Source organism: Oncorhynchus gorbuscha, linkage group LG04 (assembly GCF_021184085.1).
Source record: "Oncorhynchus gorbuscha isolate QuinsamMale2020 ecotype Even-year linkage group LG04, OgorEven_v1.0, whole genome shotgun sequence".
Classification (NCBI taxonomy): domain Eukaryota; kingdom Metazoa; phylum Chordata; class Actinopteri; order Salmoniformes; family Salmonidae; genus Oncorhynchus; species Oncorhynchus gorbuscha.
Window position 1 is genome coordinate 65,491,548 of NC_060176.1, and position 24,655 is coordinate 65,516,202.

A 24,655-nucleotide genomic window follows, 5' to 3' on the forward strand; every position below is an offset into this window, starting at 1 on the left:
ACCCCTAATGAGTAGGTGTGTCCAAACTTTTGACTGGTACTGTACATATATTTATTTCCTGTTTACTTTATTCCTATTTTCTGATTGTATCATATTTTCTGTGCAAAACAGTATTATGACATGAGGTAGAATTAAGAAGGATGGTATCAGGATTGTGAGAGCCAGTCATTGTGCTAAAACCCCACGATCTACTCTTACATATGCCTTGCTTGGCAGCTATCCCTCTCTGAGCCCGGGTCTATAATGATGTACCTACTATTCACTCACTCTGACTAAACCAATTTAACAGGGCCCCTTTGAAATGGGGTGCGGGCGTTTTGGGTGTACTGGTGGCTGCGATATGGCGGTTGGCGCAGGCCTGCTGAAACATGGTGAAGAGCTCCGCGGCGCTGGGGACCTCCTTTGTCTCTGCTCCCTGGGCAAACACAAGCCCCTTTCTGTTCCTCTTCATCTCCGCCCGCCTACTCAGGACCTTGGTCCACTCCCAAAGAGGTCCTGGAGCCAGTCATTATACAGCTCCAACATGTAGGGAGAGAGTAGCACGAAGAGGAGAGGAGAAAGGAGATGAGGAAGAGGGGGGGGAGAGTAGCACGAAGAGGAGAGGAGAAAGGAGACGAGGAAGAGGGGGGGAAGGAGAGAGAAGAAAAAATTGGATGTCTTTTTATGTTTACGATAAGGTGTATTTTGCTTCTTGTTGCCGATGTACAATAGGGAAATAGTTTCTCCTCGCTCAGTGAGACTTCTCAGCCCTCACGTTAAAGTCAAACTTGGTGGCATTCTCCTGGAGGATGTCAAATATGGCGCTGAACGCTCTCAGCATGCATGATGCCTGGGCTTCTCTGGTCTCGGTCACCCACCATGGTGAATGTCTTTCCGTAGCCTGTCTGAATGTACGCAATGATACACACGTTGTAGCCGTCGATGGCTGACTGGATCAGGCTGGAAACACGACTGGTTCAAACAGGTATGCTTAATGTCCTCGAGCTACTGTGGTCCAGCGAAAACAATGGCAACAATCAAGAGCAGGGGGTTGGGTTTAGTTAAACAACAACGTACAAGAAGAACAAAATTCTCAATTGAAAAAATACCTTTGAGTACATTTCCAGTTCCACCACCTCAACTGAACCCATTCAACCACTGATTAAGATCAAGCAATCAGTGTTCAGAGCTGTATTTTGTGACAGACTTGCTGAATCTGCGATGGGGGTAAAGAGGTTAGGGATGGGGTTTGGCAGAGGCTTTCCTCCTTTCTTGTTTCCTTTCGTTCACTTTTAACCAATAACATGTTAAGATTGGCAGCATCACATGTTGGTGTTTTGGAACACATCTTCCTGGGAGCTCTCACCGCTGAATACCCGGTGGAACTGGAACTTTTCCCCCCCTTGGTGTTTCCACGGTAACAGAGTAATCGTCCAGATGCTCCACGGCAATGGCCCCTCCCTGAGCTGGCTTGGCCTGGCTAATTGGTCGCATCCTACAGAACACCAACATGTAATCTGCACCACGACAAAGCAACCGCAAAGGTCAAGCGACCCCACACTGTACAGTACTGAAGTTGCGCCTAAGCTTAAGCTCAGTTGAAATAGTCTTTGGGCACGTAGAAGACCTGCGTTCAAACCTAGTCGGTCTCAATGATAACTACATTTCATGTCCTCCCCCATGTTGTAGTATTTCTTCCTCATTGTCAACTCTGAAGTGTAGTTCTCCACAACTTTCCTATTCTCCTCTCTCACCTGTATTAGCTCTAGGAAGAGTCTTGGTGGTTCCAAACTTCTTGCATTTAAGAATGATTGAGGCCATGGTGTTCTTGAAGACATTTAAAGCTGCACAATCCTGTCTCAGATCTCTACGGACAATTCCTTCGACCTCGTGGTTTTTGCTCTGACATGCACTATTAACTGTGTGACCTTAAATATACAGGTGTGTGCCTTTCCAAATCATGTCCAATCAATTGAAATTACCACAGGTGGATGTATAAACATCTCAAAGGATGATCAATGGAAACAGGATGCACCTGAGCTCAATTTCAAGTCGCATAGCAAAGGGTCTGAATACTTAAGTAAATAAGGTATATCTGTTTTTTATTTTCTAAAAACCTGTTTTGGTTTTGTCATTGTCGGCTATTGTGTGTAGATTGAGGGGGGGGGGATAAGGCTGTAACGTATCAAAATGTGGGGGAAATCAAGGTGTCTGAATACTTTCCAAATGCACGGTATACTACCATAACTTTAATGTTAATTTCCCCCAGATCTTCTCTGACATATGAATGTCCCTGTATCTGCGTAATGCAGTTCAGCTGACTCATAGGGGATGTAGATCTGGACTTATGCAAATAAGGTATTTCTGTTTTTTATTTTTAATACATTTGCTAAAATGTATAAAAACCTGTTTTTGCTTTGTCATTATTTGGTATTGTGTGTAGATTAATGTGTGTATTTAATCCATTTTACAATAAGGTTGTAACATAACAATGTGCATTTAATCCATTTTACAATAAGGTTGTAACATAAATGTATTTAATCCATTTTACAATAAGGATGTAACATAACAAAACACTTACATTATCAGAGAGAGAAGGGCTGGAACCAACTCTGATACAGTCCAAAGCCTTCCGGGAAATCTCACATTCCCTCAGTGTCTCCAGTAGCAAAAACTAGATTAGATGCATGCTCATCAGATGGGTCCAACCAGTGGTACAGAACATTATTCACTCAATAACAAGAGGCACCATATCCATTTCATTTGGCCCATATCTAAAGGGTACTATGTAATATAGGGGTTAGCTATGGTCTCTTTAGTGCTTCCACACAGGTTTCCATTCAAAAGGTTGTTGGTTCGAAACTTACCGCAACCCTTAGCCTAACCGTAGCTTCATGTCCATATCCTGGTTCAACCCTTATCCTACCCTCAACTCTAATCCTAACTGTAGCTTCATGTCCATATCCTGGTTCAACCCTCATCCTACCCTCAACTCTAATCCTAACTGTAGCTTCATGTCCATATCCTGGTTCAACCCTTATCCTACGCTCAACTCTAATCCTAACTGTAGCTTCATGTCCATATCCTGGTTCAACCCTTATCCTACTCTCAACTCTAATCCTAACTGTAGCTTCATGTCCATATCCTGGTTCAACACTCATCCTACCCTCAACTCTAATCCTAACTGTAGCTTCATGTCCATATCCTGGTTCAACACTCATCCTACCCTCAACTCTAATCCTAACTGTAGCTTCATGTCCATATCCTGGTTCAACCCAACTCTAATCCTAACTGTAGCTTCATGTCCATATCCTGGTTCAACCCTTATCCTACTCTCAACTCTAATCCTAACTGTAGCTTCATGTCCATATCCTGGTTCAACCCTTATCCTACTCTCAACTCTAATCCTAACTGTAGCTTCATGTCCATATCCTGGTTCAACACTCATCCTACCCTCAACTCTAATCCTAACTGTAGCTTCATGTCCATATCCTGGTTCAACCCTTATCCTACTCTCAACTCTAATCCTAACTGTAGCTTCATGTCCATATCCTGGTTCAACACTCATCCTACCCTCATCTCTAATCCTAACTGCAGCTTCATGTCCATATCCTGGTTCAACCCTCATCCTACCCTCAACTCTAACCCTAACTGTAGCTTCATGTCCATATCACGGTTCAGCACTAACCTTAGCCTCAACTCTAACCCTAACTGCAGCTTCATGTCCATATCCTGGTTCAACCCTCATCCTACCCTCAACCCTAACCCTAACTGTAGCTTCATGTCCATATCACGGTTCAGCACTAACCTTACCCTCAACTCTAACCCTAACTGTAGCTTCATGTCCATATCCTGGTTCAACCCTCATCCAACCCTCAACTCTAACCCTAACTGTAGCTTCATGTCCATATCACGGTTCAGCACTAACCTTAGCCTCAACCCTAACCCTAACTGTAGCTTCATGTCCATATCACGGTTCAGCACTAACCTTAGCCTCAACCCTAACCAATTTGGACTACTTGCCTAAGCACAACCACATTTTTTCTTCCCTTGAGGCAGAGATGCCCTAAGAACAAGATTGAATAAGGAAGATTCCATGGCTGGAAAGGAAGCTACAGTAAGTCAAAGACATTTTCATGGGATGGAAATCAGCATTGTAGTTCGTATACTGACCATTCTGGGTCAGGATTTTCCTCCTCTTTGCAATTGTGGTCATCCGCTGTCATATCCGCTGTCATAATAAATATCAGTGCTATATCGTCATTGCTGGTGCCCTGGGGCTTTAGTTCTGGATTTCCGAGATTAGATACTCTTTAAAAGACACTGTATAATGGAGACATTTCAAGACTGCCTCACCTTCTCAATGACAGTGCAGAGCAGGCCAGCCCATGGGGGCTAAGCCCCAACCTCAACTGTTATATGTTGCTGACAAAATTCCAAGGGGATAGGACCACAAAACTTCAGGACACCTTCCTGACTTGAATGATGGAATTCATGTTCCACTTTTGAATAATACAAATTCAAATGAACAAATCACATCTGTCGTTTTACAAGATATTAACCTCAGTAACAGTTAAACATTTACATTTGGGTGGTACTTCATCTGTTACATTACGTGTCAAGTCTCAAAATCAGACAAACACATGCAAATGGAATATAATTAAGCACGCCTCTCCATTCTTTTGTATGAAATCGTGCAAATTACAAACATATGGCAGTGCGTGTCGGGATAGCACTTCGCTCTGAAGCCTGCAGCATTGCAGGATCTCGGTCGAAGTGTCTGAGGGTCTAATTAGACCCTACAATCAAAATTGTCACTAACTTAGCTTTGGGACACTTGTTCAGGTGGTGGAGGCACACGTGTACGCTCAAATGTAGGGCCGAGGGGTGAGGAGAAGGGGAAGGGGTGGATTTGGGTTTTAGCCCCTCTCTCCAGTATATGCTCTCCTTCAACTTCTCTAGGCGAGCTTGGGCCCCCTCCAGAGGCAGCACTGTGTCACTGCACCCCTATGGACCACAAAGCCTGCTCAGTGCTCAAAGTCCCAACCCCACTACACTGAATACGTATGGTAGAAATAGCCAGTAACCACAGATCAAGGATCAGATTACTCTACCCCCAATCCTTACCATCACAATTGGGGCAACGAAAGCAATTTGGGGGAACTTCTAACAACTCTCCATAAAACTGAATACCTGATTACAATGGAAAAGATTTACACTGAGTGTACCAAACATTAAGAACACCTGCTCTTTCCATGAGATAACTTTCACCTGGATTCACCTGGTCAGTCTATGATCTCTTATTGATGTCACTTGTTAAATCCACTTCAATCAGTGTAGATGAAGGGGAGGAAGCAGGTTAAAGAAGGCTTTTTGAGACGTGGATTGTGTGTGTGCCATTCATACGGTGAATGGGCAAGACAAAAGACGCTTTCAACACCTTGTATAGTCCATGCCCCGATTTAGGCTGTTCTGAGGGTCAAAACTCAATATTTAGGATGGTGTTCCTAATGTTTTGTGCACTCAGTGAAAATTCTGGATTCTCACGTGTGCTCACTAATATATCTACTTTGTTATTTCTTGATTTCTTGTTAATTTTGGGGGATTATTTGTGTATTTGTCAGACTTTCTACTGCACAGTTGGAGATAGTAACATAAGCATTCTACTGCACTTGCAATAACACCTACAAATCTGTGTACGTGACTATTTGATTTGATTTAAGATCATCAGTCAACTGATAATATGCCAGGACAATGGTTAATGACTCATATACACACAAAGAGTGCACAGCAGCATGACAGCACAGATTACATAGTGATAAAGACTGATAAATCACAAACACCAGGTAATTCTAATCTGATCTGCACGCACGCACGCACGCACGCACGCACGCACGCACGCACGCACGCACGCACGCACGCACGCACGCACGCACGCACGCACGCACGCACGCACGCACACGCACACACACACACACACACACACACACACACACACACACACACACACACACACACACACACACACACACACACACACACACACACACACACACCTCTAGGCAGAAGGAGCCACAGACATGTGAGTAAAGAGAACACAACACTATCACTATCAATGAACTCACGGTGTGTTTCTTTTCCCACGTCAACATCAGGCCTGTCCATGAGTCACACGTCTGACAATTTTAACCCATTCTTTCTCTGTACATTGCATTATGATTACTGCTCTTGAACTCAAAACTCTACTATGTGGCTTGACAGAAATGCTAAACACTTACAGTACATTCAGGAAAGTATTCAGACCCCATTAATTTTTACGCATTTTGTTATGTTACATCCTTATTCTAAATAAAATTTAAAAAAAATTGCCCTCATCTACACACAATACCCCATAATGGCAAAGCAAAAACAGGCTTTAAGAAAGGTTTGAAAATGTATTTAAAAAAATATACAAATGAAATATCACATTTACTTGAGAATTCAGTCCCTTTACTCAGTACTTTGTTGAAGGACCTTTGACAGCGAGTATAGCCTTGAGTCTTCTTCGGTATGATGCTATAAGCTTGGCACATCTGTATTTGGGGAGTATCTCCCATTATTCTCTGCAGATCCTCTCAAGCTCTGTCAGGTTGAATGGGGAGCGTCGCTGCACAGCTATTTTCAAGTCTCTCCAGAGAATTTTGATCGGGTTCAAGTCCGGACTCTGGCTGGGCCACTCAAGAGCATTCAGAGACTTGTCCTGAAGCCACTCCTACGTTGTCTTGACTGTGTGCTTAGGGTCGTTGTCCTGTTGGAAGGTGAACCGTCTCCCCAGTCTGAGGTCTTGAGCGCTCTAGAGCATGGTTTTCATCATGGATCTCTCTGTACTCTGCTCTGTTCATCTTTCCCTTGATCCTGACTGGTCTCCCAGTCCCTGCTGCTGAAAAACATCCCCACAGCATGATGCTGCCACCACCATGCTTCACCGTAGGGATGGTGCCAGGTTTCCTCCAGACGTGATGCTTGGCATTCAAGCCAAAGAGTTCAATCTTGGTTTCATCAGACCAGAGAATTTTGTTTCTCATGGTCTGAGAGTCCTTTAAGTGCCTTTTGGCAAACTCCAAGCGGGCTGTCATGTGCCTTTTACTGAGGAGTCGCTTCCGTCTGACCACTCTACCATAAAGGCCTGATTGGTGGAGTGCTGCAGAGATGGGAGAACCTTACAGAAGGACAACCATCTCCACAGAGGAACTCTGCAGCTCTCAGAGTGACCATAGGATTCTTGTCCCCTCCCCTCCCTGACCAAGGCCCTTCTCCCCCGATTGCTCAATTTGGCCGGGTGGCCAGCTCTAGGAAGATTCCTGGTGGTTCCAAACTTCTTCTATTTAAGAACTGTGTTCTCTGGGACCTTCAATGCTGCAGACATGTTTTGGTCCATTCCCCTAGATCTGTGCCTCGACACAATCCTGCCTTGGAGCTCTACGGCCAATTCCTTCCACCTCATGGCTTGATTTTTGCTCTGACATGCACTGTCAACTGTGGGACCTTATATCGACAGGTGTGTGCCTTTCCAAATCATGTCCAATCAATTGAATTTGTCACAGGTGGACTCCAATCAAGTTGTAGAAATATCTCAAGGATGATTAATGGAAACAGGATGCACCTGAGCTCAATTTCGAGTCTCATAGCAAAGGTTCTGAATATGATGTATTTTTATAATTTTTTATTTTCTAAAAACCTGTTTTGGCTTTGTCATTGTGGGCTATTGTGTGTAGATTTATGAGGGGAAAAGAATAAGGCTGTAATGTAACAAAATGAATACTTTTCCGAATGCACTGTATACTACGATAAAAACTCATAGTAATGTTAATTTCCCCCAGATCTTCTCTGACATATGAATGTCCCTGTATCTGCGTAATGCAGTTCAGCTGACTCATAGGGGATGTAGATCTGGACCTCCATGACCCCTCTGTTTCCAGCCCGAGGGCAGAGATGCTTGTCAGCGGTAAAGAATCCACACACAGTCTAACAAAATACACAAAATCTTCCTCATCTTCAGTCAAACCTTTCCTAAGAATTCTAGAAAATGTCAGTTTCATTTCCACCCACTCGCTCCCTAACTCTCTCTACACCAAAATATACAAATCCTCTCCAACACACTCCCTTTGCTACTCCCATAGAAATAGAGGGACTAGAATGGACAATTCCTTTCAAGTCACCGCTCTGTGAAGGGTGAACCTGTGGCCATATTGAGTGTAAAGCCGAAACGTCTGTGTACGCTATCAAATCAAAAGTTTATTTGTCACGTGTGCCGAATACAACAGGTGTAAACCTTACAGTGAAATGCTTACTTACATGCTCTAACCAATGGTGCGGAAAAAAAGGTATGTGTGTGTGTGTGTGTGTGTGTCTGTAGGTAAGTAAAGAAATAAAACAACAGTAAAAAGACATTTGAAAAAAGAGTAGCGAGGCTACATACAGACACTGGTTAGTCGGGCTGATTGAGGTAGTATATACATGACTGTATAGTTAGAGTGACTGCATATATGATAAACAGAGAGTAGCAGCAGCGTAAAAAGAGGGGTTGGGGGACACACACAATGCAAATAGTCCGGGTAGCCATTTGATTACCTGTTCAGGAGTCTTATGGCTTCAGGAGTCTTATGGGGGTTAAAACTGTTGAGAGGCCTTTTTGTCCTAGACTTGGCACTCCGGTACCGCTTGCCATGCGGTAGTAGTCTATGATTAGGGTTGCTGGGGTCTTTGACAATCTTTAGGGCCTTCCTCTGACACCACCTGGTGTAGAGGTCCTGGATGGCAGGCAGCTTTGCCCCAGTGATGTACTGGGCCGTACGCACTAATCTCTGAAGTGCCATGCGGTCGGAGGCCGAGCAATTGCCGTACCAGGCAGTGATACAACTGGTCAGGATGCTCTCGATGATGCAGCTGTAGAACCTTTTGAGGATCTCAGGACCCATGCCAAATCTTTTTAGTTTCCTGATGGGGAATTGGCTTTGTCGTGCCCTCTTCACGACTGTCTTGGTGTGTGGACACCAAGGAATTTGAAGCTCTCAACCTGCTCTACAGCCCCGTCGATGAGAATGGGGACGTGCTCGGTGCTCCTTTTCCTGTAGTCCACAGTCATCTCCTTAGTCTTGGTTACGTTGAGGGATAGGTTGTTATTCTGGCACCACCCGGCCAGGTCTCGGACCTCCTCCCTATAGGCTGTCTCGTCGGTGATCAGGCCTACCACTGTTGTGTCGTCAGCAAACTTAATGATTGTGTTGGAGTCATGCCTGGCCATGCAGTCGTGGGTGAACAGGGAGTACAGGAGGGGACTGAGCACGCACCCCTGGGGAGCTCTAGTGTTGAGGATCAGCGTTGCAGATGTGTTGCTACCTACCCTCACCACCTGGGGGCGGCCTGTCAGGAAGTCCAGGATCCAGTTGCAGAGGGAGGTGTTTAGTCCCAGGATCCTTAGCTTGGTGATGAGCTTTGAGGGAACTATGGTGTTGAACGCTGAGCTGTAGTCAATGAACAGCATTCTCACAAAGGTGTTCCTATTGTCCAGGTGGGAAAGGGCAGTGTGGAGTGCAATAGAGATTGCATCATCTGTGGATCTGATTGGGCGGTACGCAAATTGGAGTGGGTCTAGGGTTTCTGGGATAATGGTGTTGATGTGAGCCATTAACAGTTTTTCAAAGCACTTCATGGCTACAGACGTGAGTGCTACGGGTCTGTTTACTGCTATCCCTGATGCAGTAAAAAAAAATATACAGTACCAGTCAAAAGGTTGGACACACTTACTCATTCAAGGGGTTTTTCTTTATTTTTTCTCTTTTCTACATAGTATAATAATACTTCATAATAGACATCAAAACTATGAAATAACACCTAGGGAATCATGTAGTTACCAAAAACAAAGTGTTAAACAAATCCAAATATGTTTTATATTTGAGATTACTCAAAGTAGCCACCCTTTGCTTTGATGACAGCTTTGTAAACTCATGGGACTCTCTCAACCAGCTTCAAAACCTTTTCAAGTCTTGAAGTTTCCACATATGCTGAGAATTTGTTCGCTGCTTTGTCTTCACTCCGCGGTCCAACCCAAACCATCTCAAATGGGTTGAGGTTGGGTGATTGTGAAGGCCAGGTAATCTGATGCAGCATCATCACTTTTCTTTCTGGCGAAATAGCCCTTACACAGCCTGGAGGTGTGTTTTGGGTCATTATCCTGTTGAAAAACAAATGATAGTCCCAAACCTGATGGGATGGTGTATCACTGCAGAATGCTGTGGTAGCCATGCTTGTTAAGTGCACCTTGAATTCTAAATAAATCACTGACAGTGTCACCAGCAAAGCACCCCCACACTATCACACCTCCTCCTCCAAGCTTCACAGTGGGAACCACACATTACATTTACATTTACATTTAAGTCATTTAGCAGACGCTCTTATCCAGAGCGACTTACAAATTGGTGCATTCACCTTATGACATCCAGTAGAACAGTCACTTTACAATAGTGCATCTAAATCTTAAACGGGGGGGGGGAAGGATTACTTATCCTATCCTAGGTATTCCTTAAAGAGGTGGGGTTTGAGTGGTGGTGGTGATTGACTCCGCTGTCCTGGCGTCGTGAGGGAGTTTGTTCCACCATTGGGGGGCCAGAGCAGCGAACAGTTTGAACTGGGCTGAGCGGGAACTGTACTTCCTCAGTGGTAGGGAGGCGAGCAGGCCAGAGGTGGATGAACGCAGTGCCCTTGTTTGGGTGTAGGGCCTGATCAGAGCCTGGAGGTACTGAGGTGCCGTTCCCCTCACAGCTCCGTAGGCAAGCACCATGGTCTTGTAGCGGATGCGAGCTTCAACTGGAAGCCAGTGGAGAGAGCAGAGGTGCGGGGTGACATGAGAGAACTTGGGAAGGTTGAACACCAGACGGGCTGCGGCGTCCCCCAGGCCTAGAACAGAGCCCTGGGGGACACCAGTGGTGAGAGCGCGTGGTGAGGAGACAGATTCTCGCCACGCCACCTGGTAGGAGCGACCTGTCAGGTAGGACGCAATCCAAGCGTGGGCCGCGCCGGAGATGCCCAACTCGGAGAGGGTGGAGAGGAGGATCTGATGGTTCACAGTATCGAAGGCAGCCGATAGGTCTAGAAGGATGAGAGCAGAGGAGAGAGAGTTAGCTTTAGCATTGCGGAGCGCCTCCGTGATACAGAGAAGAGCAGTCTCAGTTGAATGACTAGTCTTGAAACCTGACTGATTTGGATCAAGAAGGTCATTCAGAGAGAGATAGCGGGAGAGCTGGCCAAGGACGGCACGTTCAAGAGTTTTGGAGAGAAAAGAAAGAAGGGATACTGGTCTGTAGTTGTTGACGTCGGAGGGATCGAGTGTAGGTTTTTTCAGAAGGGGTGCAACTTTCGCTCTCTTGAAGACGGAAGGGACGTAGCCAGCGGTCAGGGATGAGTTGATGAGCGAGGTGAGGTAAGGGAGAAGGTCTCCGGAAATGGTCTGGAGAAGAGAGGAGGGGATAGGGTCAAGCGGGCAGGTTGTTGGGCGGCCGGCCGTCACAAGACGCGAGATTTCATCTGGAGAGAGAGGGGAGAAAGAGGTCAGAGCACAGGGTAGGGCAGTGTGAGCAGAACCAGCGGTGCCGTTTGACTTAGCAAACGAGGATCGGATGTCGTCGACCTTCTTTTCAAAATGGTTGACAAAGTAATCTGCAGAGAGGGAGGAGGGGGGGGAGGAGGATTCAGGAGGGAGGAGAAGGTGGCAAAGAGCTTCCTAGGGTTAGAGGCAGATGCTTGGAATTTAGAGTGGTAGAAAATGGCTTTAGCAGCAGAGACAGAGGAGGAAAATGTAGAGAGGAGGGAGTGAAAGGATGCCAGGTCCGCAGGGAGGCGAGTTTTCCTCCATTTCCGCTCGGCTGCCCGGAGCCCTGTTCTGTGAGCTCGCAATGAGTCGTTGAGCCACGGGGCGGGAGGGGAGGACCGAGCCGGCCTGGAGGATAGGGGACATAGAGAGTCAAAGGATGCAGAAAGGGAGGAGAGGAGGGTTGAGGAGGCAGAATCAGGAGATAGGTTGGAGAAGGTTTGCAGAGATCATCCGCTCCCCTACTCTGCATCTCCCAAAGACACAGCAGTTGGAACCAAAAATCTAAGTCTAATGCCAGTCTAATGTCCATTGCTTGTGTTTCGTAGCCCAAGCAAGTCTCTTCCTCTTATTGGTGTCCTTTAGTAGTGGTTCCTTTGCAGCAATTCGACCATGAAGGCCTGATTCCTGCAGTCTCCTCTGAACAGTTGATGTTGAGATGTGTCTGTTACTTGAACTGTTACTTGAACATTCATTTGGGCTGCAATCCGAGGTGCAGTTAACTCCAATGAACTTATCCTCTGCAGCAGAGGTAACTCTGGGTCTTCCGTTCCTGCGGTCGTCCTCATGAAAGCCCGTTTCATCATAGTACTTGATGGTTTTTGTGACTGCTCTTGAAGAAACTTTCAAAGTTCTTGAAATGTTCCGGATTGACTGACCTTCATGTCTTAAAATAATGATGGACTGTCATTTCTCTTTGCTTATTTGAGCTGTTCTTGCCATAATATGAACTTGGTAGTTTACCAATAGAGCTATCTTCTGTATACCACCCCTACCTTGCCACGACACAACTGATTGGCTCAAACGCATTAAGATGGAAAGAAATTCTACAAATGAACTTTTAACAAGGCACGCATGTTAAGTGAAATGCATTCCAGGTGCACCTCATGAAGCTGGTTGAGAGAATTCCAAGAGCGTGCAAGGCTGTCATCAAGGCAAAGGGTGGCTACTTTGAAGAATCTCAAATATAAAATAGATTTTGATTTGTTGATCACTTATTTGGTTACTACATGATTCCATGTGTTATTTCGTAGTTTTTATGTGTTCACTTTTATTCTACAATGTAGAAAATCTTTTTTTTTTTTTTATCTGTTAACTTTACCGCGAGCGAAGCTGCCAATGTATCAAGGTCACAGCTAAAGCCAAACAAACAGTTATATGTCATTGTATACAAAAATTATACAAACTAAATTCATCCTTACACTTAGCAAACTCTCCCAACTTCACACACGCACACACAGGAGTTGGAAGTAGCAGCTGAGGGATCAAACAATTGTAAAGTAGGGAATCCCATACATGTTCGACGACCGATGTTTTCGGCAATGCAGCCACTACAAATGTATTTATATGGTCACGGCTCACCCTGCTTGTCTTTATACAGCATCTTTCTCCACAGTCCCACCTCCTGGCTCTTCTCTGCACTCAGCACTAATCCAGCATGCTGCCCACCACTTCAACAACAATACTTAGTTGTCATGGATCCCCCCAGTACTGCTGCTCATTCCGTGCACCAGCTCCGGAGGTCTATGTCACCAGCCTTCTAGGCATCACTGAACTGGATTCATTACCACCAACCCCGGACTGTCTTGTCTCATTACGCACACCTGGTTCCAATTCCCCCTGATTAGTATGTTATATACAGTATGTGCCCTCTGTTCCCCATAGTCCTTGTCGGTTATTGTTCCCATGTCCGTTGATCCTGTGAGTACCTGTGCTGTTGTATCAGCTTCCATGCTACGTGTCATTGTGGACTTATTTTACAGGTCTCGTCCCGTGTATTATTTAGAGGTTTACACCTCGCTCTTTTGTTTGGGTGTAGTAAATTAAAAAAACTATGTGTTCTTGCACCTGTCTCCAATCATTAGACAATGTGACAGAATAACCGACCCATCTAATTGAGACAGTGGGAAAGGCCGAGCTGGCACCCATCGTAGGGACAGACGAGCATCACGAGAACTGTCTCTCCAGACTCGGCAGTGCCATGGACAGTATACTGGCAACCTTCCTGCGTTTAGAGGGGAATGTGTAGTCCCTCCAGTCTCCAGCACTGGTTCCGGCACCAGCCCCCACACCACAACCTGCCTCTGTCCCATCTGAGCCGGCCCGCGGAATACCTCTGTCCCTCCCGGAATGCTTTGACGGTGCGCCAGCGAGAAGCAAGGGATTCCTTCTGCAATGCGACCTGTACATCGCTCGCTACGCCGAGGCTATCTCCTGTAGAGACAGGGTGGCCACCATTATTTTGGCACTGACCGGACGGTCCTGGACTGGGGCGCCATGGTCTGTGAAATGGGAGGACCCGAGGTCGAGTCCTACGAGAGCTTCACTCTCCTCTTCAACTAGGTGTTTGATCATCCTGTGGAGGGCCGAGAGGGGGGTGAGCACCTACTCCGACTACTCCAGAGATCTAGGAGCTCAGAGTTCGCCCTGGAGTTCCGGACCATCGCGGCCTCCACCGGATGGAACAAGTCGACTCTGGTCACCGCGGGAGGAGGTACAGATGGAGTAAGCCTGCCATGACGACAACCTGTCACTCGACCAGCTCATCAGCATGGAAATTTGTTTGAACAATGTGGAATCCGGAGCCCATGACAACACCTGCTGTCGGGGAAATATTGGTTCAATAATATCTCTCAGATACCGGAACCTGTGAATTCAAATAGACTTTATTACAAAGTAACAAGCCTGAGTTGGTCCATGGAGCAACTCTGCTTGTTACTTTGTTATAAAGTTTATTTGAATTCACAGGTTCCAGTATCTGAGAGATATTATGAACCAATATTTCCACAACATAAATGGCAAGCTTGCCAGGAGTGGCAAAAAGGGACCAGAAATTGTGAAAATCTGTAGTTGTAGACGGTTTTGGACAAACTACACAAACATGTGGCCACTTAAAAGGTAAACAAAGTTATTGCTTAAATATTATAAAGTTTTGTGTGGACACGGCCTCAGTGGTAGGACAGTGGGTCTCTCCAAATTTAACAAATGTAAGATATTGGGAGTTTTTTAATTCAATAAATGCAGGCGGCAAAATAATGAAAAAAAGGCAATAAAAGCTTTGAGGGTTGCAACAGTGAAAATATAATAGTAACATTGGTGCGACCACTACAATTGGGGAGTTGTGTGCCACAACTGTTTTGATCGGCTCAGTTAAGTGGTGTTATTCGCTTGTTTTATTCAGGTGCTTCATCTGACCAGTTTGTATTTTTTTGTCTGATTCAATTTGCCCGGACTTGTTTGTTCAACCTGTTTGAGGTTGAGATCGCAATTCATTCATCTTATTCAATCAGTCCGAGTCAGGTGGGTCATTCAATTCACTCAGCCGCTCATCTGGGGCATTTGTTCGATCTCATTCAATTCATCTGTATGCCCTTTTGACTGTTCTGCTCAATCCATTTTGGGGCAGCAAGTGTCCGTCTGCATGGTCGAAAAATTAAATGATTAAATGAATTAAATTAAAATTAAATGAAAGTCCTATGGATAACGCTCTGGTGTGTTGAGGAATTGTATCACGAGGGGACTGCACAGATAGGCAAAAAGATCTGCGGATACCACTTTGTGTCGGAGAAGTGTATCAATAAACGGCTACATAGGCAGGCAAAAATTCTGCGGTTACCATTTTGTTGTGTTGAGGAAGTGAATCAGCAAAGGACTGCTCAGACAGGTAAAACCCTGTATAATACCGCTTTTCTGTGTCGAGGAAGGGTAATCAGATAAGGGATGAATTTGCAGGTCGCTTAGGGAAAGCGTAAGATGTGTGTAAAAGGGAGTGTGAAAGTCTTCTGTCATTGGTGGAGAAGGAGTCACGCACCTCTTCTGGATCGCTGCTTATGAGTAAGGTGGGTACAGATAAGAACCCCTCAATTTACCATTCGGAGATGGTGGCGTAAACCAGGAGAAAGAATAACGTTTAAAACAACTGATTAAACAGTGGTGGGCACAGGAAATAGACATAATAGAATAATAGAAATGTGGGCAGGGGAATTCCGGTTATGGTCTTGCCGTCCAGACATAAATGATTTGGGGTGGCAGGGTAGCCTAGTGGTTAGAGCGTTGGACTAGTAACCGGAAGGTTGTGAGTTCAAACCCCCGAGCTGACAAGGGTTTGACAAGGTCGTTCTGAAGCTGAATCTGTCGTTCTGCCCCTGAACAGGCAGTTAACCCACTGTTCCCAGGCCGTCATTGAAAATAAGAATGTGTTCTTAACTGACTTGCCTGGTTAAATAAAGGTAAAATAAAAATAAATTAAAAATTAAAAAAACATAAAAAAGTGATGGCAGAACAGAATGAAAATAGGGAACAAAGAATAGAACGGACACTATAAGAAGCTAAAGGGATAAAAACATATTGTTGGGAAAATGATTAGAAAATTCCTTAAGAAACTAGACAGAAAAAAAACGGAATCTAGAAGAGGTCAAATAAAATAAAGTGAATGTCTAGACTAGGGCAATGAATTAAGAGCCAAACAAAACAAAGAATACCCCGTTGCAAGATAATGTTCTGTCAGGGTCAAGGAAATAAAATAAAAGTTGTGGAAGTGTTTATGCAATGAGAGAATAGGTATGTAAATAAAGAGATGGAAAAAGAGACTGATGCTGGGTGCAGCGCAGAAGTTAGAAAATATAACGTGACCTGGATAGAGGAAATAGGGTCTAGGTCTGTGGTCTAGTCACCCGGAACTGTTGGAAATCAAATCAAATTTTATTTGTCACATACACATGGTTAGCAGATGTTAATTAATGCAAGTGTAGCGAAATGCTTGTGCTTCTAGTTCCGACAATGCAGTGATAACCAACAAGTAATCTAACTAACAATTCCAAAACTACTGTCTTATACACAGTGTAAGGGGATAAAGAATATGTACATAAGGATATATGAATGAGTGATGGTACAGAGCAGCATACAGTAGATGGTATCGAGTACAGTATATACATATGAGATGAGTATGTAGACAAAGTAAACAAAGTGGCATAGTTAAAGTGGCTAGTGATACATGTATTACATAAGGATGCAGTCGATGATGTAGAGTACAGTATATACGTATGAATATGAGATGAATAATGTAGGGTAAGTAACATTATATAAGGTAGCATTGTTTAAGGTGGCTAGTGATATATTTACATCATTTCCCATCAATTCCCATTATTAAAGTGGCTGGAGTTGGGTCAGTGTCAATGACAGTGTGTTGGCAGCAGCCACTCAATGTTAGTGGTGGCTGTTTAACAGTCTGATGGCCTTGAGATAGAAGCTGTTTTTCAGTCTCTCGGTCCCAGCTTTGATGCACCAGTACTGACCTCGCATTCTGGATGATAGCGGGGTGAACAGGCAGTGGCTCGGGTGGTTGATGTCCTTGATGATCTTTATGGCCTTCCTGTAACATCGGGTGGTGTAGGTGTCCTGGAGGGCAGGTAGTTTGCCCCCGGTGATGCGTTGTGCAGACCTCACTACCCTCTGGAGAGCCTTACGGTTGAGGGCGGAGCAGTTGCCGTACCAGGCGGTGATACAGCCCGCCAGGATGCTCTCGATTGTGTATCTGTAGAAGTTTGTGAGTGCTTTTGGTGATAAGCCGAATTTCTTCAGCCTCCTGAGGTTGAAGAGGCGCTGCTGCGCCTTCTTCACGACGCTGTCCGTGTGAGTGGACCAATTCAGTTTGTCTGTGATGTGTATGCCGAGGAACTTAAAACTTGCTACCCTCTCCACTACTGTTCCATCGATGTGGATAGGGGGGTGTTCCCTCTGCTGTTTCCTGAAGTCCACAATCATCTCCTTAGTTTTGTTGACGTTGAGTGTGAGGTTATTTTCCTGACACCACACTCCGAGGGCCCTCACCACCTCCCTGTAGGCCGTCTCGTCGTTGTTGGTAATCAAGCCTACCACTGTTGTGTCGTGGAAGATACTTATTCAAAGCAGAGAGAGAGTGGTTTTAGGAATTAGACAGTAGGGTTAGACAGTAGGGCGAATTGGATCTACATTAGAGGAACTAGCACAATCAAGGAAATTACATTTTGTGTTAGTACCCATAGACGTTTAAGTAAAGCCTTGGCTGAGATTGGGAGAAGAGCAGGAGTTTGAGAGGGAAAGGAATAACCGGACAACAAAGAAACGAAACAGAAGTTGAAATGTCAGTAGCACTGAGATAAGTAGTGGATAACAAATAGAAGATTAATGATACTTAAAACACAGACTGTTACTAGATTCAAATTAAGGAAAATATCGGTAACGATAAAACCAAGGCTGGCCGTAGGGAGACCAAGAAAACAAGCGGTTAAAATTAATAAAACGTCAGTAGAAATCCTGAGCAGCAGATATCCTCTATGCAGGGAAGAATTTACTAAAATATCTCAAATGGGAACAACGCACCAAGAAAATGGGTACGAGATGGCTAGAAGGAGGAACCTTTGATGTCACGGCGTGTGAGGAAATGGAGACGCTGATAACAAAAATATAAGACTAGTGACACAGGGAAGAAGAAAGAGGACAAGAAAGAAAGAGGTACTGAGGAGAAGGGTTGTTGAAAGGTATAAAGACAGCTAGAGGAATGTTGAAGAAAGACAATGAAAAGTCAGACAGGAAGGTGGAATGTTTTTTTTTTTACTCCACCATACACCAGTGAGCAATAGCCCCTGGTGTCGGGAGTGGTGGAAATAAAGGGCGAAATAGAGGTGGAATAGGAGAGGAAGACTCCCTCTAAGGTCAAATAAAAGGACATGGAAAGGACAGGGGAGACTGAGCAAGGTGCAGGAAGGAACCCAGAAAAGTTGAACTGTTATGAAGGATTAAGTGAGGCCTTAGCAAAAATGCAGGTAAAAAAAGATGAATATGAAGAATCACTGGAAGATGACATAATAGCTGAAATGGATGCAAAAAGCAAGAGTGGACGGAGAAATAAGAAGGTTAGAAAAACTCTTAATTGAAAAGGGGGAGAGAGAAAAAGAAAAAGAGCGAAAAGAACAGGCGTGTAGGGAACAAGATGGGGAGAGCGGAGAAGATAGCCAGTTTTATGGAAATGGTCTATGGCAGGGAAAGGGAAAAAAGAGAGCTGTGGAGTAGGAGGAAGATGAAAGAACCTGAAAGATAGGGTGCACAATGTTCAATTTTGATAAAAGGTACTCAAGGGCACTATTTCCCATGGGGCTCACAGGACCTGGAAGGGTTGGTTGCCCGCCTACCTGATCTCCATGATGGAGCAGATAAATGGATTAGGACCTTAAGAACAAACCATGGGGAAGCTACTGGCTGTGGGGGATCTGAAGGCACTGCTGGCGAGAGTAGTGGGAGTGGCAAAGATGGAGGATGTACCGAGGTCCAGTAACCTGAACGAGGCAACAGGGACTACACTGGAAGATGGAATAGACTTTGACTCACACTGCCTTGACTTTTGATGTATTCAGAGGAGGACCCACTGATGATAACTCTGTTCCGAAACTCAGTAATAGAAGCCATGCCCCATCCACTGAGAAGCAGGCTGGAGGACGTGGTGGGTCTGACTTCAAAATCACATCATTCTGTGTCACATCATTCTGTGTGACCATGTAATCCGTGCAGTGGAAAAATAAAGAAAGGATGAACAAAGACAAGGAACAAGCTAAATACATTCAGAGGAAGCCAACACATCTCCAGCTGGAAGAACTAACAAAAAGGAAAAAAGAAAGTCCAAGCTCCAGTGTCAGCCCCGGTGCCTGAAGCAGGAACAATGGCTGCAGTCTCCCCTGGAGGACTACAACCGCCTCCTGTCCTGCAGGCCCAAGTACAACCCACACCACCAGTAGTGAATGTGTATGCACAGCAACCCCAACAATGGAATAACGACAATAGGCAACAAAGACTTCCCAAAATAATCAGAGAGGAGGAAACAGGGGCCCGCAGGGACCACCTGGGATATGTTGGGGATGCCAACAGCCAGGACACACTAGAGGAAATTGTCCTATTAACCCCTGGCAACAACAGGGGAACAGGAACCAAAATAATTGGAAACAGACCAGAGGAGGCTGGCAACAAAATCAGAAGAAACCACAGGGCCCTGTGAACCCATGGGCGGAGCCTAATCAGGGATACTAGGAGTGCCCGGAGAATCCTACAGGGGAGGTTCAGTTCCCAGTGATAACCACAAGAGCTGATCAAGAACTTATGCTGCAGGTTCAAATAGAGAACAGAGGCACACCCATGATGATAGATACTGAAGCCACTTCAAATTATGCCTCTTCTCCCCATGTCTGGTAAATGTGCCAAAACTATATGTTTCTCGGGACAAACACAGCTAATTCCAATGGCAGCTCCAATCCGTTTAACAGCTGATGATAAATCAGTGACACTTCCTAGTGTCAGAACATACCCCAATTAATTAATTAGAGCGATTAGAATTGGAGTAAAAAGCATATGTAAGACAATTAACTGCTAAACATGAATTTATTTATCTCCAAGAAAAAGAGTGAAAACCTGAACCAGGATAAGAGGTTCCCGGACCCGTGATTCCAGGAGATCGGGTCTACATCCGAGTATTCTGGAAGTGGAACGAGTCAAGGCGAGAGGGTCCCTACAAGGTGGTCCTAGCGACACCAACAGCCATACAGGAGGAAGGAAGCACTACTTAGTACCATCTAAACCACTGCACCAGAGTTCCAGAAGGGATCTATGAGCGAGCATCGAGCCATGAGAAAGCAGAGGATGCTGATCCACCAGGCAGGAGCCAGGAGGAAACAGAAGGAGAGTCGAGCCATGAAGAAGCAGAGGATACTGATACACCAGGCAGGAGCCTGGAGGAAACAGAAGGAGAAGAGGACCAAGTAGCAACTCCCACAAGCCAACAGACACTCTCTCCTGAAGGTCCAGAGAGTCAAGAGATGGGGACGAGTGACATGCACGTTGCTCCTGATGGCATACCTACTCTGGCAGATACCCCAGACTGGGGCACTGGCCAAGGGGGCAGAGAAACGACAAGAAATAGAGAGGAGGTTGACTTCCCTGCCATCGACTTCTCTGCCCTCTCATGGTCCCTTCAGTCTTCCAGGCCTTTATTAACAAAGTATTTTGGGACATGCTGGGATGAGGCATAGTGGTTTATATCGACAACATTTTGGTCTATTCTGCTGACCTCGCCCAGCATGTCTCGTTAGTCAGGTCTGTACTGGGAAGACTGTTGGAGCATGATCTATATGTTAACCAAGAGAAGTGTTTGTTTTTCCAGTGGTCCGTGTCCTTTTTGGGCTAGCTCATATCCACAGAGGGAGTGGAGCTGGAGGAGCAACGCATCAGCGCAGTCAGGTCATGACCCATCCCCAACTCAATGAAAGCAGTTCAGCGATTCCTGGGGTTCGCCAACTATTTCCGGTTCATCCTGGTTGCGCCTCTTACTTCCCTGCTGAGAGGAGGTCCCCAGCGGCTTCGTTGGACGGCGGAGGTGGAGAGGGTGTTTGAGACACTGAAGACACGCTTCACCACTGCTCCCGTGCTGACACACCGGAACCCCTCCAAAGCTGCGGCCCTGCGACTTCTACTCCAAGCAGCTGGGACCCGCCCAGAGGAACTACGACATCGGGGACCGGGAACTCTTGGAGGTCAAGAAGGTTCTGTCTCCTTGTCCAGGTGTATGTTGTGTACTACCCGGCATGGCCGGTGGTGCTTGGCCTCCTCCCTCAGGTCAGGGAAACTCCCAGGCAACTCCTCCAGAACTGTCAATGTCACGGGGGCGTTGTCCACCTGCGAGAATCCCACTTACACCTCAGGACATAGCGACCGGGCTGTCGTCTTCCAAACACCTGAGTAAAATACAACACAGGCTACTGTATACACCACCAATAGACTAGAGACTGGGAGAAGAAGGGATGTGAGGACAACATAGAGATGCCTAATGACGTGGACAAAGCAGACAGCGCAGGTCATTGATAGTTTATATCAGGGGCGCAGCTTTAACTGGGGACGGGGGGACCCTCCTACATTCTGAAATTGAAACAAAAATGTCCCCCCCCCAGTTTTATCATTGGAATGTGATGCAAAGCGGTAAAACGGTGTGCTTTAGGACCATGCGGATGCTTCAGAGCAGTCGGGAGGCTGTTTGGAGTGTTTATCCGACTGGATAAAAAATAATAACAAGATGTCTCCCCCACTTCTAAAACCAAAGTTGCGCCCCTGTACTCCCTGTTCACCCACAACTGCGTGGCCATGCACGCCTCCAACTCAACCATCAAGTTTGCAGACGACACAACAGTTGTGGGCTTGATTACCAACAACGACGAGACAGCCTACAGGGAGGAGGTGAGGGCACTCAGAGAGTGTGGTGTCAGGAAAACAACCTCCCACTCAATGTCAAAAAAAAAAAAAGGAGATGATCGTGAACATCAGGAAACAGCAGAGGAAGCACCCCCCTATCCACATTGAAGGGACAGCAGTGGAGAAGGTGGAAAGTTTTAAGTTCCTCGGCGTACACATCACAGACAAACTGAAATGGTCCACCCACACAGACAGTGTGATGAAAAAGGCACGACAGCGCCTCTTCAACTTCAGGAGGCTGAAGAAATTTGGCTTGGCACCCAAAACCCTGACAAACTTTTACAGATGTACAATCGAGACCATCCTGTCGGGTTGTATCACAGCCTGGTATGGCAACTGCACAGCCCTCAACCACAAGGCTCTCCAGAGGGTGGTGCAGTCTGCAAAATGCATCACCGGGGGCAAACTACCTGCCCTCCATGACACCTACAGCACCCGATGTCACAGGAAGGTCAAAAAGATCATCAAGGACAACAACCACCCGAGCCACTGCCTGTTCACACTGCTACCATCCAGAAGGCGAGGTCAGTACAGGTGCATCAAAGCTGGGACCAAGAGACTGAAAAACAGCTTCTATCTCAAGGCCATCAGAATGCTAAACAGCAATCACTAACTCAGAGACGCTGCTGCCTACATTGAGACCCAATCACTGGCCACTTTAATAAATGGATCACTAGTCACATTAAACAATGAAAACTTAAATAATGCCACTTTAATAATGTTTACATATCTTACTCATATATTATTCATATCACATGGTATACATCTATTGCACCTTGCCTATGCCGCTCGGCCGTCGCTCATCCATATACTTATATGTACACATTCACATTCACCCCTTTAAATTTGTGTGTCTTAGGTAGTTGTTGGGGAATTGTTAGATGACTTGTTAGATATTACTTCACTGTCGGAACTAGAAGCACAAGCATTTCACTACACTTGCGTTAACATCTGATAACCATGTGTATGTGACCAATACAATTTGTTTTGATTTGCCTTATGACTAGGGTTAGCGGTTGATGTTATTCTTCAACAAAACAGACCCCAAAGCAAATCAGGGGGAAGAAAATAGGTTTATTCAACTTGGACAAATCATGCTTGGAAGTAAATGGTCATTCTCCCTTGTCCTCAGTGATGCTTTCCAGTGATTCTCTCCTGTGAAGAAAGGGACAGGATGTAGTTTATAACCCAGTCCTAGCCTGTGGTTGACCAATTAGAATTCCTTGCAATAAAACTGGGGCCAATGGCCAAATAACAAGTATCCTATTTCAGACTCAATAAATATATAGTCAAATTCCTCCCATGTCTCTGCATTAATCCCCTATTGCAGAAAAAAAAATATACTATTTCCATTGATCGTGAGTACTCTATTGACTCTCGCCCTCTTGACCTCTCGTACTCTGTCTCTGCATTGTGTATTTATCTTCAAAATATTTTCATACTAGTTACAACTCCCTCTGAATGTGTTTGTGCATGCACACGTGTTTGTGAGTTGGCGGCATACTTACGTTGTTTTGATGGCAGGGCGAGAGAGCAGTGCCTCCCTACTTCGTTCCCCAGAAACTTCAGTGACACGTTCTCAGTTCATGAAGAGTTAACGTACATGATGTATTGGTGTGTGCATGTATGACTGTTTGAACCCTGTCTAAAGCAGCAGAAAATGTATAAAGGTAGATTCATAACAAAACAACATGCAATGCCTATTATACAAAGACCATCATTTGATTACACGACACACTCACACCCTTCATAACCTTAGCAACTCTGTGTGTGTGTGTGTGTGTGTGTGTGTGTGTGTGTGTGTGTGTGTGTGTGTGTGTGTGTGTGTGTGTGTGTGTGTGTGTGTGTGTGTGTGTGTGTGTGTGTGTGTGTGTGTGTGTGTGTGTGTGTGTGTGTGTGTGTGTGTGTGTGTGTGTATACAAGACAGGAGTTTACACTAACTGTTTGTGTGTCTATGCAGCAACAACAAAAATAGCATCACAAGTTAATCAAGCTCAAAGCATTCTGGAAATGTCCAACAGCTCACAGAGCACATTCCCCCAGTGAATGGAGCACATGTGTCAATCTCACCAGCTAGCCTAAGCTACTTTACACTGAGGTTGGTCCAGACCATATAAGATTGCATGCTGTGTCCTAGAGAGGCTCTTCGGATATATGCATAATATTCCAGTCATGGAGTTCTCTCCATATCATTTATCGTAATACTTACAGTTACACTATCTGTATGCTCAAAGTGATTCACATTCTAACACTATGCAATAGGACACTTTCAAATAGTATCATCAATAACCTACACAGCCTAATCATTTTGATCTGTACTTGTAGGCCTACTGACGCTCAACTACGGTATGAGATACGTTCACGCATTTAACTTACTAATGACATTAAGCTAAATGAAGCGTCACAATAAAAACAAACAATCAAATCAAATATTAGATTGATTATAAATGACCACTTTAAATTAGATCAGATCCCTGCTATGGCAATGTTGGAGACCTGCTGCTGTCCAGGAAGGTAGAGGGAAAATCTGTAACGCTGCTCGTTTTTCTGGGGACACAAACTCCG

The 24,655-nt window shown here is 45.3% G+C and overlaps 1 pseudogene; it reads right to left on the bottom strand.

The window, feature by feature from the left end:
• Positions 1-237: 237 nt before the first annotated feature.
• LOC124033033 lies at positions 238-23,592 on the bottom strand (annotated as a pseudogene).
• Between the last annotated feature and the right edge of the window lie 1,063 nt (positions 23,593-24,655).